Source organism: Dipodomys merriami, unplaced genomic scaffold (assembly GCF_024711535.1).
Source record: "Dipodomys merriami isolate MVZ:Mamm:240054 unplaced genomic scaffold, mDipMer1.0.p SCAF_48, whole genome shotgun sequence".
NCBI classification, from domain to species: Eukaryota; Metazoa; Chordata; class Mammalia; order Rodentia; family Heteromyidae; genus Dipodomys; species Dipodomys merriami.
Genome location: NW_027206046.1, coordinates 4784990 through 4803761, shown reverse-complemented (window position 1 = coordinate 4803761; position 18772 = coordinate 4784990). Strand labels below are relative to the sequence as shown.

The 18772-nt window shown below is 44.4% G+C and overlaps 1 long non-coding RNA gene across 1 annotated transcript; it reads right to left on the bottom strand.

Annotated features, from left to right (window-relative positions):
• Positions 1-3807: 3807 nt before the first annotated feature.
• LOC138808940 (uncharacterized) lies at positions 3808-11042 on the bottom strand. The gene is made up of 2 exons (XR_011366645.1): positions 10801-11042; positions 3808-4990 (listed from the first exon to the last, which is right to left on the bottom strand). It is a non-coding gene; the product is annotated as an uncharacterized lncRNA (long non-coding RNA).
• Positions 11043-18772: the final 7730 nt, after the last annotated feature.

Below are 18772 nucleotides of genomic sequence, written 5' to 3'. Positions count from 1 at the left end.
GGGTCTAGTTGAACTTAAGCCAAGACAGGCCTGATTGGATCCAGGGTAACGCCATTCCCGCTTTTGATGAGTGGTTGTGGAATGGACATACACCTTCATTTCCAGCCAAGACAGAGGAAAGAAACATCCACTGCGGACATCCACCAATTTCTGACCACAAGTCAAAGGCAGCATCAGAAGAGAACCCACCCCAGAGATAGTGGAGGGAAGATCATAAGAATCCCTATCTCGGGCTGGGATGTAGCTCAGTGGCAAAGCGCTTGCCTAGCAAGTGCAACGTCCTGGGTTCGATCCCCAGTACCAAAAAAAAAAAAAAAGAAAAGACAAAAAAAAAATACAGTTAAAAAAAAAAACCCAAACAAAGAATCCCTATCTCTAGAGGTGCTGTTGATCCGCTAATCCAGTCCCTGTTGATGCAAAACCACAGCTCTTCTCCAAACGGAGTAAGAGATGCTTTGGCCACAATGGATTCAAATCACTCAGAATAACATGCTCTTCCATGCAAAAGGTTCCATGAACTTTGATAGTTACAGAACAAAAGAAAGTTAATACATGGATACATTTACCAACTACCTTGATGTGGGCATCAGGTACAGCAGAGGGGCAGAACTCTGTAAGTTTTAGGTATTACAACATTCTCAGCGGGGTGCTGTCCATTCACACCTATAATCCCAGCTACTCAGGAGGCTGAGATCTAAGGATTATAGTGCAAAACCAGTCTGGGCAGGAAAGTTTATAAGACTCTTATCTCCAATTAAAGACCAAAAAGCCAGACGTGGAGCTGTAGTTCAGGTGGTAGAGTGCTAACTAACCTTAAGCACAAAAGCTCAGGGATAGGGCTCAAGCCTTGGGTTCAAGCACATGTACACACATACACACACACACACACACACACACAGAGCATTAAAGAAGCTAATGGTCTGCCAAGTTTACCAGCATGTTCCAAAATATTCATTTAATAGTCACAAAGATGCTAGATCAGATAGAAAGATTGGTAATAACTCATAAGGCTCATAAGGGTAGCAGATATAAGTCAGGATGGTTTGGGCTCTTGGTCTGCTATGTTCTGATGTGATCTCTTCAGAGAACAATTCACACCCTAATTCTTCCAGGATTCCCTCTCCAAACACATTCTGCTCTCTTTTAAGCCAGCCAGAGTTGACGTACATCAAAGACTTTAGGGAGCAAATGCAAGGTTTTGTTGCTACGTGCCTTCATACCTACATAAATGCAATCTGGAACTGGACGCTGGTGGCTCACACCTGGAATCCTACCTACTTAGGAGGCTGAGATCTGAGGATTTCATTTCAAAGCCAGCCTGGACAGGAAAGTCTGGAGACTCTTATCTCCAATTAACCAGCAAAAAAATTACAAGTGGAATTGTGGCTCAAGTGGGAGAGTACCCATCTGGAGCAGATAAGCTCAGGGACAGCACCGAAGCCCTGAGTTTAAGCTTCAAGACTCACTCACATCAAGAGAAAAAAAATAGCAATATTGGAAATACTGTACCATTCAATGAATTTAAGTCAGACAAAAAATACTTAATCTCTAACTTTGAGGCCAATACACCAAACATGTTACCAGAAAGTTTAGGGCAGCTAAACCACATCATCCCATCATCCCTGACAAGTGAAGCATTCAGGCAAGACACAATCATAACTCAAGTGATAGAGAAGTTTATTAGAAGAGAAATAATAATAAAGAGACCCCAAGCCATGCTACTACATGCTGTAGAGGAGAATGGTAGTTCAAACTAGCTCTACCATCTTGAGTAGTCTTCCTCCATCTTCCTAATTACAGAGCTTGACTTGGAGAATTTGATGGCTTTTGGTCACCTGTAAGGTGGTGATTCCGAAGATTAACTGTTCTATCCTTATTTCCTCATTCTTTGTCCCTTTTTTTTACTTCCTCATTCTTTTCTGCTACCACTTTGCAGTGAAGTAGGTTTGGGGGTTATTGGCTTATCCTGCCATCTACAAGCCATATAGGCCACAATTCCCTGATTAGGTTGCTTTTCTACCACTTTGTATCAGTACAACCAAAGAAAGCTCCATTTCCCCTTTCAACAGTTTACTCAAGCTGGGCACCGGTGGCTCACATCCATAATCCTAACTACTCAGGAGGTTGAGATGTAAGGATCATAGTTCAAAGCCAGCCTGGACAGGAAAGTCCATGAAACTCTTATCTTCGATTAGCAACCATAAAAAGCTAGAAATGGAGGTAAGTGGCAGTGTACTAGCTCAGGGTCCAAGCCCTGAGTTTCAAGCCCCAGGAACAGCAGAGAAAGAATGGAAGGAAAGGAAGAAAGGGAGGAAGGGAGGAGAAAATTAGGAAGGAAGGAAGGAAGGAAGGGAAAGGAAAGAAAGAAGAGAAAGAAAGAAAGAAAGAAAGAAAGAAAGAAAGAAAGAAAGAAAGAAAGAAAGAAAGAAAGAAAGAAAGAGAAAGAAAGAAAGAGGAAGAAAGAAAGAGGAAGAAAAAATCAGTTTATTCCAGAGAGCACTTGAACTCCTAACATGGTACCAGACTTCAAAATTTAATATTTAAATAACTAAGCAGCCATGGACTGCTAGAGGGTAGTTTACTTGGTGGGTGTGAAAAAAAAATGCTTCACAGACTCATTCAGACATCAAGGATGCAATCCTTTCTAGACTCTAGGATGAGCAAATGGGGTACAGATCTTCCCCTACCCCTGCCCCCTTTCCTTCACAGCTGTCTGTGGCCAGATCACCAACCAAGCAAACCATTGGAGGAATGTCTGGTATGTGGAGTATGTGGTGTGGTATGGGTTTGTTTTCTCAGTTCCTGGTGACTTGGGATAGAATCCTTAGCTATTTTGTCTGGAGGCATTAGAGAAGGAACTGAGGAGCCCCCAGGCTAGATGGAAGCAATCCTGACAATTGTTCCTGCTCCAGACCTGGCCTGTTTAGCTCAAGTCTCTGACTTTTTCCTCTGTCCCACCAGAGCTGAATTAGAAACAGCAGTGACTATAGGAGGAAGCTGTTTCCTTGGGGAATCTTTGACTGCTGCAGGACAGAATAGGGCAGAGAGGAGGCTGAGTCATGGTGTGGTGTGCGTGGTGTTTCAGTGATTTGGAGTCACTCTTTTTTAAGTTTGCGCAAAGGGTGAAATCTGGCCTGAAAATCCTGAACTTCCATCTTAAAACTGTTCTTGATGCATACCACAGATTCACTTTCATTCCCCAGAACTGGGGCTTGAGTTCAGGAGCTGGGTTCTGTCCCTGTACAGAGCACCAGGCTCTACCACTTGAGCCACTTCAGGCTTCTTTTTTGTTTTGTTTTGTTTTAATGGTTAATTAGGGATAAAAAATCTCACAGACTTTCCTGTCCAGACTGGCTTTGAACCAGGATTCTCAAATCTCAGCCTCTTGAGTAGTCAGGATGATAGTCATGAGCCACCAATGCCCAACACCAGGCTGTGGTTTGAATGTCTGAGTCGGGCCCTTTTGATTTTTATTGCTTCAAACTTCTCAATCTCCTCAATCCAACCTTTCCTTGGATTCCAAGTGACTGTAGAGAGAATGGCTTAGAGAGGCCACACACACACACACAAAAGACACAAGCATGGATGCCACATTTTGCACCTGTTTTTCCTTCATTTGGGGCCCAAGTAAGGAGTTGGTGCTTTTCAGCTAATGCAGCTTGAGTACCTCGAACACAGCTAAGGATGAGTGACCCGTCCAGCAGGTCAGGTAATTTGGTGGGATCCCAGGGGGCACCTCCTAAAAGAATCAATGGGTGGAGAGAGGAAGGAGACCAAGCGCATAAAGAAAGACAAAGTCAGTCTGGGTAGCGTCAAGGTCTCATTTATTGGTGAAGAAGCTTAGGCTTTTATAAGGGTAGAAGGGGAACCACTATGAGGAAAGGCGGGGTAGATGGAAAATTTTAATCATAGGGTTGGGGCAATTTATGGGATTGAATCTGACACCTGGTATTGGGATTGGAGATGTTAGTAAAATTGCCATTGAAAGCAATTCCTTCATAATAGGGAGGATTGGAAGTAAGACAAAGCCAACAATTTTGGGTTTTGTTGGCATCTGAGGCATTAGGGCTGCGTAAGCCCCCAATATTAACTTAAAAGTCTATCTCTGTTACGGGACTGGTCAGTAGCCGGGGCTGGCAATGTTTGGATTGGAGACCGGGGGGGATAAAGATAAATGTGTACTAGGCGTTTTAGGGCTTTTAGTATTGGCTTTTGAAGTTTTTGGTTTTTGTTGATTAGTGATAACTGGATTTGGCCCAATAGCTGTGGGAAGGGGTTCTGTTTGTAACCGAACGGTAAAGGTTGTAGCTGGGTCATACCCAGTTCGGTACAGGCGGAGTCCCCAAGAGAGGCCTTGTATCCACTTAGCCAAGTCAGTTGATTTTCCCTGTTGGGTGAAGCTAATCTTTAGCCCGTTACACCGGCCACCCGGTGTCGCCCATGGTCGACCGGGCCATTTTTTGGAATCATAGCAAGGTCCACAAGCCCCCTGATTTCCACAAGTGCCAGTTCCCTGCATGTTTCTATTCCAGGCCTCGACCTTTATAAGGTCCTTAACGGGAGGGGACCACCAAACTGATCCAGTGCTTTCACATCCCCAGGCAGCGCAATACCCATCCCCTGGTCCGCCACATTTTTTAAGTTGGGATTTGGATCGACTATGGCCAGGGCAGACATAAAATTTTTGGTTTCTAGTACTATGTCTTTGTCCTGGACTAGCACAACCATACCCAGGGAAAGGCTCCTGGTCGGAAGGGTCCCACTCTCCCCCTATAATATCACAAAGATCTACAAACAAGTCTGGGAACCAAGGTTTTGGTGGGTAAAGTGTAGAAGATGTGGCGTTGGCAACTTCTCCAGTGTTGGGGTTTACAATTGACCATGTCTGTTTAACGGGCACATGGGGGCTAGTCGTGGCAACAACTGGCATCGGCACGGTCCAGAAGATCAGGCAGGCAGGCAAAAGGGAGGTCATCTTTTATAGTAGGATCTGAAAAGAAAGAAAAATTTTGTCTCAGGTTGCAGGCCTGGACCTACTTAGCATTATTTTTGTCGGCATTATTGTCTGAATCATTGATATTAGTATATGGTTTAACTAATCTTTCGGGTAGCCAGCTGGCTCCATTTTCCCTGGAATCATAAATGCATGCAGACCCTTTTCCCCAAATAATAATTGGGTCAGGCCCCTTCCATTTTCCCGTAATGGGATCCTTCCAGGGAGCCTTGGCAAACCCTTGTTGAGTTTTTGGGTGCCAATGTCTTTCAGCAGCAGACCTCCCAAGGGCATCTAGTGTCAAAAAATTTAAAACAAAAAGAGCATGAGAAAGTAAGGCCTTTTGATTTCCTTTAAAAGGAAACAAAGTTTCTTGTGAGCGTAGTTTATGTAAGGTGTTTTTAAGCGTTTGATTGGCTCTTTCCGCAATGCCTTGGCCTTGTGGGTTATAAGGTATTCCCTTGACATGTTTAATTCCTAATTGTAAGCAAAACTGTCTAAATTGATTACTGGTGTATCCCGGGCCATTATCGGTTTTTACGCTCTTTGTCTGGCCCAATACTGTAAATGTATATAACATATGATTAATAACATCTTTGGTGGCTTCCCCACTATGGGCAGAGGCACAAATAAACCCACTTAAGGTGTCTATAATAACATGTATAAATTTTAGGTTACCAAAAGAAGGAACATGGGTAATATCCATTTGCCATAGTTGTCCAGGCGTGAGCCCTAGGGTTTACTCCATAATGGGGTTCAGGTAGAAGCATTAGGCAGTTTTTACAGCTTTTTACAATTTCTCTAGCCTGTTCTCTGGTAATTAGGAACCTTTGTCTCAAAGTCTGAGCATTGAGATGATGAAGGCGATGAGCCTCACGTGCAGCCTCTACCTGGCTAGATTCTAGATGAGAAATTAAAACAGAACGTGTGGCCAAATCGGCGAGTTCATTTCCTTGAGCTAGAGGTCCTGGCAAACCGGTGTGAGCACGAATGTGGCCCACATAGAAAGGTTTTGACCTCTGTCGAATCAGCTTTTGTAAATCAGAAAACATTTGAAAAGTAGGAGTAGTAGGTTGAATTATGGGAACCATCTCCAAGGTTTGTAAAGCCCCAACCACATACTTGCTATCTGAATATAAATTAAAAGGGGTATTCTTATATTTATTAAAAATGGTAACGGCAGCAAACAACTCTACCAACTGTGCTGATTTAAAGCACGTCTTTATAACATGTTGTTGTTTGTTGCCATTTTTTTACCCATCAATAAAAATGGTAGGGGCAGTTGAAATGGGGTTTTCCTGGGTGTTTTTAAGAAATACAAAAGCGGGGCTGGGAAGGTGGCTCAGTGGTAGAGCGCTTGCCTTGCATGCATGAGGCCCTGGGTTCGATTCCTCAGCACCACATAAGCAAAAAGAAAAAAGCCGGAAGTGGCACTGTGGCTCAAATGGTAGAGTGCTAGCCTTGAGCTGAAGAGCTGAGGGACAGCGCCCAGGCCCAGAGTTCAGGCCCACGACTGGACCCAAAAAAAAAAAATACAAAAGGGGTGAGGGGAAAAAAACTGAAGAAGTTTATCACTTGGCATTTGTGTAGCAAATTCTCTGGAATAGGAGCAAATAAGAACAGCCCAGTCAGGATCACGGGTACACAACCATTTGATTAGCTCTTTATCATATGGTGTAATAACAAAGTTAGGGTCTTTTCCAAAATAGCGTGTGGAAATATTTATCCCTCTCATAACTACTTGGCAAACCAGGGAAGGATGATAGGTGGGAAGAATTTTTCTTTTAGCTACGGGGAGGTGTACCCAAAGTAAGGGCACCGGCTCCTGCCAGAGCAGGCAGGTAGGTGCAAACTCGGTGGAAAAGATGACTAGATATAGGGGTGCACCTGAGTGGAAGTATCCCGTGTGTTGTTGAGCTATGGCTAATTCAACCTTAATTAGTGTTCTCTCTGCCTCCTCAGTAAGATGTCTAGGGGAGAGGGGATCAGGGTCTCCTCTAAGGAGATCCTCAAGGGGGCGCAGGTCCCCTTTTGTTAATTTTAAATATGGCCGCAATCAATTAATGTCTCCCAAAAGTTTTTGATAGTCATTAAGGTATTGAAGAGTGTCTCTCTTAATTTGGATCTTTTGTGTATATAAAAGGTCTGGACATAACTCAAATCCTAAAAATAAAAAGGGATATTGAGCCTGAATTTTGTCTGGGGCTATGGAAAATCCTCTGTCTAAAAGAGCTTTAACAATTATCTGGGTAACTCTTTGTATCTCATCCTCAGTTTTTCCAGCTATCAGCAAGTCATCCATATAATGTATAATATAAACTGAGGGATATTGAATCCTAACTGGGTCAATGGATTGAGCTACATACTTTTGGCATAAGGTGGGCGAATTGGCCATGCCTTGGGGTAATACCTTCCAGTGAAATCGGGGGTTAGGGCCGATATGATTTACAACGGGTATGGAGAAGGCAAATCGCTTACAATCCATAGGGTGTAAGGGAATAGAAAAAAAGCAATCTTTAATATCTATAACAATTTTAAAATATGTTTTAGGAATGGCTACAGGGGAGGGTAGCCCGGGCTGTAATGCCCCCATGGGAACCATTGTCTTATTTACTTTTCTAAGGTCTTGTAATAATCTCCATTTACCAGGTTTTTTTTATTACAAAAATAGGGGTGTTCCAGGGGGAGGTAGAAGGTTCAAGGTGTCCTTGTTCTAATTGTTCCTGCACCAACTGAAGGGCAGCCTGAACCTTCTCTGAAGACATGGACCACTCTTCTATCCAAACCCGCTCATCAGACTTCCAAGTTATTTTATCGGCTTGGTGTGCAGGAGGAGCAGTGGTCCTTAGGAAAAGAGGTCCGTCCCTAATCCCCCTCTATCTAATTTAGGGACGGGTATAATGGGCTGGGCACATCCCTGTTCATGTTTTCCCAATCCTTTGCCTGGTAAAAAAAAAAAAAAAAACAGTTTTTAGCATCATTTGAGTTACCTTATCATTGGAGCTCATCATAATGACCCCCATCTGGGTCATAATATCTCTTCCCCACAGGTTAACTGGCAGTCCTTCAACCACGAAAGGCCTTACTGTTCCTGAGTTTCCTTCTGGGTCTGTCCACTTGAGAAGCTTAGAGCTTTGTAAGGTGTTTTGAATTTGACCTATGCCTTTTAGGTGAGTGACTGTGGGCTCCAGTGGCCAGGATTTAGGCCAATATTTTTTTGCTATGACTGTGGCATCAGCGCCAGTGTCCAGAAGGCCTAGGAATGGTTCTCCATCTAAAGAAAGTTTAATTGTGGGTCGGCTCTCCATAAGTTGTTGGACCCAGAAAATATCTGAAGATCCTGGTTTTGAGGACCCACGGGCAGGGTTCTTGTGAGAGAATGGTCCCATAAATGGTAAGGAGAGGGCCTGGGCAATGCGCCGTCCTATTGGAACAGTAATAGGGCCTTGAGGGGCAGAGGCCAAAATCTTTATCTCTCCCTGGTAATCAGAATCAACTATGGTGGGGGTTATGGACAGTCCCTGTAATGAGCTAGAGGCTTGTCCAAGGATAAGGAAAAACATTCCTGGCGGGGGGGGGGGGGGGGGGGGAGGACAGAGGTCCAGTCCTGCGCTTCCTGGTGTGGCTCTAAATAGGTCTGCTCTAAATAGGTCGGGTTAAGGCTGTTTGAAGCTGTGGGGTGCTTTGGCCCTGACTGGTGTTGAAGGGATTGTTGGAAATTATTTGAAGCTGGGTTTGCGACTGGGTAGGGCCCCGGGCCCAATGCCATCCTTTTTTACACCTAGGGCAGGGTCCTGGGGGCAGTCCTTTTTGGGTGCCTGCGGGGTGGGGGGGGGTGGGGGGAGTTTGGCCGGACTTTGGTGAGCAGGTACACTCCTTAGCGAAATGTCCCAGGCCTCCACATTTAAAGCAACCTTTACCCTTATTACCGAAAGCTCTGGTGGGTGTTTGAAACATGGCACCAATTGCCAGCATGGTCTTAGAGATTTTATAATCAAGAGAATCAACATCATTACATAATTTAATCATGCCGTTTAAATCTAAATTTTTGGTTTTACCCCGCAAAGCGGCTCTTCAGGCACCATTAGCATTTTCTATAGCCAATAGTTTTATTAGTATATTGTCTGTACTATCATCTCCCAGAATTCTCTCAGCTGCTTCCAACAGTCTGGCAACAAATTGGGCATAAGGCTCATGAGGACCTTGAAGGATCTTGGACAGAGAGGTTGTACGTTTGTGTAAGGAGTCCCCTTGGAAGCTTTTGTTGTCTTTCTTCTGTGGCAAATTTGCCCCTTCCGGTAATTTTATCAGAGGACCATGTGGCCATCTGAGGACTCCTTTTGTTTAAAACAGCCTGCATCTCAGCCCTATCTATGAACTCAACCTTCCAGGTCAGGAACTTAGTACCACTGAACCACTTTAACCCACTCGTGAGGCAGCAGGCTGCCTCCTTGGCCCAGTCCTTCAAGTATAGAAAGGGTAAAGGGTGCATTAATACCATAATTTTTAACTGCTGAATGTAAGTCTTTTAGATGTTTAATTTTTAATTTTTTATATATGATCTGGCCAACATTGTCTTTGTCTCGTTCCTCCTCTAGTTCCTCCCCCTCCCCCTCAGAGGCTGAGGTCTCCTGTTCAACATCTTCATCATCCGAATTATCACCCTGGGTGGTGTCTGCCTGGTCTCTCGTTTTTTGGGGCCTGAGTACCAGAGCAGGTTATTATTGGAAAAGAGAGCGACATCGAAGTCGGCGTCTTATTATTTTTATTTATCTTGGGCTTGGCCTGTGTTTTTGGCGAGGAACCCGCGTGGGACAAAACAAGGCCGGCTTCCCCTGTAAGGTCAATCTGTAATTCCTGTATTTGTTGGGTGAGATCTCTTAATTCTTTTTTTACAGAAAGGACATCTTTTAGAGTGGAGACCTGTTTTAAAAGGGATTCCTTTGTTTTTAGGAGTCCTTCTACCCCCCGGAATCTGGATAAGGGGGACTGAATCATTTGGGGGGGTGCTTGGGGCGCTGGGGGGACATGGTCCATATGGGGGTGGAGTGGGCCAGTGGAGTTGTCTTGTACACCCCCCAGTCTGCTATAAAAACTTGGGGCTGATATTGAGGACGGGGCCCATATCTTTCCTCATCATATTTGGCTGCCTCTTCCTCAAGGTCGGCTTGTTGGGAGGGATCAAGCCAGTCATCGTCAGGAACATCTTGATGAATTACAGGATATGTTGCCTTTTGTATTTTTAAGGATGTATTTAAAGGGGGTGGCCTCAATAAGGGGGGGGGCTAATTTAGTGGGGATAGGCTCATCAATAAGGGACAGGGAAGGCGAAGTCGCGCCAGTGGCAGCCTCATCCGGGCCTGATGTCCCCTTTTCCGAATTAGTTTCATTTTTTAGAGGGGCCGTTGGCGAACTGACCTCAGTGCAAGGTTTATGTTCTGCCGGGGAGCAAGTGAGGAGGTCTTCTGCAAGGGCTAAAAGATGGGAAAATCGTCCATCTCCCTCCACATCTTTTAGGATGTCCCTGATGACCCCATAAAAACTAAAAAAGGCTTCGGGAACTTCTTCTCCATCCCTGAGAAGTTTGTTAATGTCCTTCCCTACCTTATTCCAGGTAAGAGGATGAATTCCTGGGTCATGTAATATTAACCATGGACATTTTTCCTCCACAAAACAAAACAAAAATTATGCAAGTCCTTTTTCTTTACTCTAATTCCTCTCTCCCTAAGATTATTTTTCATTTCCTTAATGAAGAGTCCTTCTTTAGACAGATTTTTGCCCATGGTTGATGGGACAGCAAAACTTACCTCAAGACTTTTCCGGGGTGCACGAGTGATGCGGTCCGGACGTCTCTACCTCGCGTGTCCAGGAGCTCCGTGTTTATCCGCTGTCCGGCAGGTCACCGCACCTCGGGCCCCACGTTGGGCGCCACTTGACCCATCCAGCAGGTCAGGTAATTTGGTGGGATCCCAGGGGGCACCTCCTAAAAGAACCAATGGGTGGAGAGAGGAAGGAGACCAAGCGCATAAAGAAAGACAAAGTCAGTCTGTGTAGCGTCAAGGTCTCGTTTATTGGTGAAGAAGCTTAGGCTTTTATAAGGATAGAAGGGGAACCACTATGAGGAAAGGCGGGGTAGATGGAAAATTGTAATCATAGGGTTGGGGCAAGATTTTTTTTTGGTCCAACGGTTCTTGCAACAGACCGGCCCAGCCTGTTCCAGGAACTTAATCTAAAAGTTCTTGCGGTATTTCCAAGAACGACTGTTTGTCAATGTTTGAACAGGTGTCTGTCTCAGGCAGGTTTTAGGTCTCCAACAGATGAGCACCCCTGAGGTTGGTGGGGAGGTAGTCACCTTCCCAAAGGGTCAGCCTAACCTCTGTCTCACGGTCTCATTCACATCCACCACTAGTAGAGCCTGGCATCCTCCAAAACCATGTCTTGTCTCCAATCTGTGAGGTAGACTTATGCTCAAGACCCCAGCATAAGAGACCATTTCCACATCAAAACCAATAGCCAGTGATCACCTGAGAACAGACATCAGCAATATTCTGGGTCAGAATTTCAGCGGTGGTGTTGGGGAGTGAGCAGAGAGCTGGCATTTTAGAGGAAGGTGGGTCTTTAGTCTGCTGCATGCCCTGGCCCCTGTCCACAGACCAAACAGACTTCACCCAGCTGGCCCAAGGCCACAGGTTAATAAACAATTTGTGTGTGTGTGTGTGTGTGTGTGTGTGTGTGTGTGTGTGTGTGTGTGTGTGTGTGTGTGTGTTGATCCTGGGGCTTAAAGTCAAGGCCTGGGTGCTAGCACTCTACCACTTGAGCCACATCTCCACTTCTGGCTTTTTGGTGGCTAATTGGAGATAAGAGTCTCATAGACTCTTTTCCCACCCTGGCTGGCTTTGAACCTAGCAGATCCTCAGATCTGAACATCCTAAGTAGCTAGGATTGCAAGTGGGCACAATTGCTCTGGGCACAATAAACACTTTTGATAGAGAACAAAATAGCCCCCAGAGAGGATGCCCCTCCTGTGAGATGCCCTCCTGCTGTGTAGCCCGTCCCTTTACGACAGCTTCTTTATGGCTATCAGATCAGAACAATGGGGCATTCATGCTGATAACTTCCCCAGGATTATGGCTCAAGGGACATTCCATACAGACACTCACAGGAGCAGAATTCAGTCCTACTGGTGAGACAATTAACTACTCAAGCTGGGCCTGGACGCAGTGTCAGCTAACTCTCCCTAAAGACTGTCCCCAGCTGCCCTGTGATTCTCCACATCTTAGAATTGTCCTGCATCTGAGCCAGGACAATGCCTGTCCCTCCAACTCAACTTCTGTCCCAGGTCCAGTGTATTCCCAAGTCCTCCTAAGCACACTCCTAAGCCTTCCTCCTTCTGCTTCTGTCTCTTGGCGTCAAAGGTTTGCCCACTTTCTCGTCACTCAACCACTTCTCATCACTCACAGGAAACCATATAGTTCATCATTTTACACATTATATACATATAACATATAAATGTATTATATATAATATACAATGTATTATATTATATAATATATACATATATCAATTTTATATACATATATCGATTATATATATATGTATAAAATCTCTACCACAACTCCACTTGTGGCTTTTAGTTAATTGAAGATAATCATCTCATAGACTTTCCAGGCTGGTTTTGAATATATTTACATGTATGTATGTGTGTGTACACGTGTATGTGTATAATGTTCAGAAAAAGGTAAATTTATCAAGACAGAAAGTATATTGGTGGTTAATCTTACCTTTTTTTTTTGTTGTTTTTGGGTTTGTTTGTTGGTGTTTTGGGCTTTGGGGTTTGGGTTTTTGGTTTTGGGGTTTTTTTTTTGCCAGTCCTAGGGCTTGAACTCAGGACCCAGGTGCTATCCCTAAGCTTATTTTGCTCATGGCTAGTCTTCTACCACTTGAGCCATGATCATCACATACAGCTTTTTCAGAGTAATTTATTGGAGATAAGAGTCTACAGACTTTTCTGCCCTGGTTGGCTTCAAACCATGATCCTTAGATCTCAGCCTCCTGAGTAGCTAGGATTACAGGCATGAGCCACCAGCACCCGGCTAGAATCTTACTTTTTAAAATATATTTTATTTTGTGCCCATCCTGGGGATTGAACTCAGGGCCTGATTGCTGTCCCTGAGGTTTTTCACTCAAGGCTAGTGATCTATCACTTGAGTCACAGCTCCACTTCTGGCTTTTAATTGAAGATCTCAGCCTCCTGAGTAGCTAGCATGACAGGTGAGAACCACTAGCACCTAGCCAAGAATCTATTTTAGTTATTAAAAATTTAAATGTTGACATGTTGCTGCAAGAAAAAAAAAAGTACTATACCAGACACTGGTGGCTCATGCCTGTAATGCTAGCTACTCTAAGGACTGTGGTTCTAAAACCCCTCCTGGCTAGGGAAGTCCATGAGACTCTTATCTCCAATTAACAACCTAAAGCCTGGAAGTAGAAATTGAGCTGTGACTCAAAGTGGTATAGCACTAGCCTTGAGCAAAAAAAAAATGCTCAGAGACAGCATCGAGGCTCTGAGTTCAAGCCCCAAGTCTGACCCCAAAAAAAGTACTGTCATGTTTAAATTGTTTCTATTTATTTGCATTTGCCAAATGACTGCTCCCTTTTAGTGGGTGCTTTTTGTGATTTCTCTCAGCATTTTGACACTAGGCAAAACGTAATTTGGGAAAATGCTTTTCAGTAACACATAGTAACATATTTTTATGATTTTTTAAATCATAGTATGCAGAATAGAAGCTCCCAAAGATGACCCTATCTTAATTAAAAGAAACAAGAACTGAGTAAACTATATCATGTAGCAAAACAGACTTACAAAATGTGATTAATTTTAATATACTTATGAGCCAAGGTATCGCTCAGTACTTGTTAAGCATACTCCAGGCATTAGGGTTGATCCCCAACACTGCCAAAAAAATAAATAGATAAATAATGATCTTGAAATGGGGAGATTATTCTGGATTTTCTGAGTGAGCCAATTGCAAGCACAAGAGCCCGTAGCAAAGAAGAACCCAGTACATTGGCTCACCCCTGTAATCCTAGCTACACAGGAGGTGAGGATTTGTCTGACCAGACAGACAAATCTATGAGACTCTTACCTCCAATTAGCTACCAAAAAGCTGTTCAAGTGTAGAGTACCAGCCTTGAGCAAAAAAGGTAAGGAACAGTGCCCAGGTCCTGAGTTCAAGCCCTAGTACTAGCATTACAAAGAAGGAGAAGGAGAAAGAGGAGCAGAAAGAGGAGGATGAGGCAGCAATTGACATTTTGGAAGATCTTGGGGTCTCACTTTGAGAACTATATGTATACATACATAAACTTGTTTCCTCTCTCTCTCTCTCTCTCTCTCTCTCTCTCTCTCTCTCTCTCTCTCTCTCTCTCTCTCTCTCTCTCTCTCTCTCTCTCTCTCTCTCTCTCCCCTTTTCTTCTTTTCTTTTGTAACTCTGGTCCTGGGCACTGAGCTCTTCAGCTGAAGGCAAACACACTTGAGCCACAGCGCCACTTCCATTTTCTGGTGGTTAATTGGAGATAAGAGTCTCATGGAGGGGCTGGGAAGGTGGCTCAGTGGTAGAGCGCTTGCCTTGCATGCATGAGGCCCTGGGTTCGATTCCTCAGCACCACATAAGAAAAAAGCCGGAAGTGGTGCTGTGGCTCATAGTGGTAGAGCTCTAGCCTTGAGCTGAAGAGCTGAGGGACAGTTCAGGCCCCATGACCGGACCAAAAAAAAAAAAAGAGTCTCACGGACTTTCCTGCCAGGGCTGGCTTTGAACTGAGATCCTCAGATCTCAGCCTCCTGAGTAGCTAGGATTACAGGTGTGAGCCACCAGCACACAGCTAGTGCCCCCCCCCCCCCCCGCCTCTCCTTCTCCCTTTCCTTCTCCTGATTTTCTTTTTCAGCTGGTGCTTGGGCTTGAACTTTTTCGCTCCAGGCTAGTGCTCTACCACTTGGAGCTACAGCACCACTTCCAGTTTTCTTATGGTTACTTGGAGAGAAGAGTCTCACGGACTTTCCTGCCCAGGCTGGCTTTAATGAGTTACAGATCTCCTCAGCATGGTGAGTAGCTAGGATTATAGGCGGGAGCACCAGTGCCTGGCTTCCTTGCCATCTCTTAACAACACCAAGTGTGTGGTTACTACTCTTACTTTACAGCGGAAGAAACTGAGCATCAGAAATGCCTTACCCTGTGTCACATAGCTACTAAACAGCAACTCAGGCTTTCCACCCCTTTCTCCCTGCCTCCAGAGCCTGCTGGTAAGCAGAGGAGACCCATGGGAGACCCAGGCCTGGGTGGAGAATTCTCAGGCTGAAAGATGGGACCCCACTGGGGGAGCTAAAACCCCAGCCCTGGCTCCAGACTGGAACCCCAGGGTTAGCTGCTCAGCTGACAGTGGGAGAAGTCTCAGCCTGCCCTCTTCCTGACAGCTCACAGGGGAGACACGGCCCAGAGGACCTGCGGCCTTTCCCAGCACCATAATAGGTGCTTTTGCTCCCAAGTCTGACAGCAGGGAATAGCAGCTGAAATCCACTGAGAATGAGTTTTATATTAAAACAGCATTCCATAACGACGACTGGCCTTCTGCTGAGGAGTTCTGTTTCCAATCTCAGAGATGTCAAACCGTTTTAAAGGCACAGAAGTCTGGTTGGGTCCAGGCAGGCAGGAAGGAGGAAATCACGTGACTGGAGGCATATTTTCCCCTTAAATGATCAAGGCAGACTCTCAGCGCCCCCCTCCTCTACCCCATCCTTTTCTTCTGTTTCCAAGGTCAATGGGAAGAATGTCTAATCCTGAGATTCGGGGTGCCTGTAGCTACTCCTCCAAGATTCACACACACAGATGCCTGCCTTCTGAGGTACCCTATGGGAACCCCAGGTCACTGCCAACCCCCTGTGCCCACATTTGCTGCCAGCTAGATGTGCTCTGCATGTTGCCTGCCTGGCAGGGGTGGCCACAGTAGGTGGCATGATAAAGCCACCAAACTAGTCTCGTAATAAGGTTCATTTCTATGGGCTATGTATGTGTTCAACTTTGTGTGAAGATAGCAAAGTGTTTCCCAAAATACTTGTGCTAAATTACATTCCTATCAAAAACGTGGGTGAGCTCTTATGACTCCTGTTGGACTTTTACTCGAAAGACTGATTATAAAATGAACTCTCAGCTGGGTACCAGTGGCTCACACCTGTAATAATCCTACTTACTCAGGAGGCTGAGATCTGAGGATCTCAGTTAGAAACCAGGCCAGGAAGCAAAGTCCATGAGACTAATCTCCAATTAACCATCAAAGAAGCCAGAGGTAGACCTATGGTTCATGTGGTACAGCCTTCAACACAAAAGCTCAGGGACAGCACCCAGGCTCTGAGTTCAAACCCCGGACCTACACACATTAAAAAAAAAAAAAGAAAGAAAGAAGGAAGGAAGGAAGGAAGAAAGAAAGAAAGAAAGGAAAATAAAGAATAAAAAGAAAAGATATGTAGGTGAGATTCTATAACCCCCACATTCAGTCACTCTTGAGATTGTTGACTTTTGCCATTTTTTACCCAAAAGATGGATTATAAAATGATCTCTCCATGCAGTCTTGATTTGGTTTCCTAAACCATGAAAGAGAATGCTATTTTGCCTGCCGTGCTAACTTCGAATCAACTTAGTAAGCGGTGAGTATCAACATGAGAACATGTAGTACCAGCCAAGGATGAGAGAGGTTTAAGATTTCCTTACCTAATAAATTCTTAGACACCACCAGCTGTGAAATTCGCTGTCAATTTAATATAGATTCCCAGAAGAAGAAGAAATGACATTTCAAAGTCTACAACTTTAAAACCAGCAAAAGCACCATGCTTATTTATCTATTTGGTCCCACACCATTTTCTAAAATCCATTCTTAAGTATTCTTCACATCCAAGGTCTTGAGTGTTTTCTAGTTGAAAGAAATATCGTCAAGAGAAACTCAGACTTGTGGAGCTGGTATCCTCCTGAGCATTCATGGTAAAAAAAACAATGCACCAGATTTGGCGTGCATTTCCCACTTAACTAAATGTAGTTTCAAATACTTTTCTGTCGTTAAATGACACATTACTGGAAATTTGAAAGTCAGCCAGACAGTTTGGGCAGATGGATGTGAAGCATCTGGTGATAATCTTGTACAAGGCAGGAATTAGCCACAGTAGCCTTTCCGGACTCTGCTCTGCCATCCACTTAGAAGGATCTGGCTAAGTTCATGCAGCCCAGTAATGACAGCTTGCTGTCACTCCTCTATCTGCTTTAGTAAACTGTGATTGACACTAGTTCAAACACATACACAACCCAATCTCAAAAATGAAAAGAAGAAGAAGGAGAAGGAGAAGGAGGAGGAGGAGGAGGAGGAGGAGGGGGAGGGGAGGGGGAGGGGGAGGGGGGAGTAGGGGGGAGAGGAGGAGGAGGAGGAGGAAGAAGAAGAAGAAGAAGAAGAAGAAGAAGAAGAAGAAGAAGAAGAAGAAGAAGAAGAAGAAGAAGAAGAAGAAGAAGAAGAAGAAGAAGAAGAAGAAGAAGAAAGAAGAAGAAGAAGGGCACCAATTGCTCATGTCTGTAATCCTAGCTACTCAGGAGGCTTAGATCTGAGGATCATGGTTCAAAACCAACCAGGTCAGAATGTCCCTGAGACTCTTATCTCCAATTAGCTACCAAAAAGCCAGAAGTAGAGTTGTGGCTCAAGTGGTAGAGCACTAGCCTTGAGAAAGAAAGCTCAGGGACAATGCCTACACTATGAGTCTAAGCCTAGGACCAGTATACACACACACACACACACACACACACACACACACACACACGTTTGGTCAGGTGATGATGGCTCTCACCTGTAATCCTAGCTTCTCAGGAGGCTGAGATCTGAAGATCACAGTTCAAAGCCAGCTGGGGTAGGAAAGGCCATGAGACTCTTATCTCCAATTAAACACCAGAAAATCAGAAGTAGAGCTGTAGACCAGCACAACTATGTTTATCACAGCATTACTCACCATAGCTAAGATATGGAACCAACCAAGATGCCCCTCAGTAGATGAATGACACTGCCCCCATTTGTTAGGAAATGGAAAGACTTGGGAAAAAATCATATTAAGTGAAATAAGCCAGACCCAAAGAAATATAGGTCCCATGGTTTTCCTTATTTGCAATAATTAGTATACATCTGAGATAATCTTATCAGATGAACAGAAAAGCTCAAAAGCTATGTATATATGACCATATAAGATGATGCTAAACAAAATGAACCCCAAGATATGGACACAGAAGTTTTCCTTTGTTCTTGTTATTTTTCACATACTTTGTTCTTTTGTATGTTCTTCCCCCTATGGTATATCCCTTGTTGTCACCCTGTTTAATCTTGGGACTCTGCATCTTGTATATACATTTATCTAATTTGGGGAGGGGAAGTGGAATTACAAAATGCTGAAACAAGGACACAGGATGACCCATTGCAACAATGATACTCACAAGACACTATGTTGGAAACCAATTTTACAACTTTACAACTTGGGGGAGGGGAGTGAGGGAAGTGGGGAAGGGAAGGAATAGTAGAAGAAAAACAAAGGAGCGGGTAACAGTGTTTGAGAAGAAAGGTACTCATTACCTTATTCATGTAACTGTAACCTCTCTGTACAATAAAATTAAATTAAAAAAAAAAAAGTGGCGCTGTGGTAAAGCACTAACCTTAAGCAAAACAGCTCAGAGACAGTGCCCACGCCCTGAGTTCAAGCCCCACAGT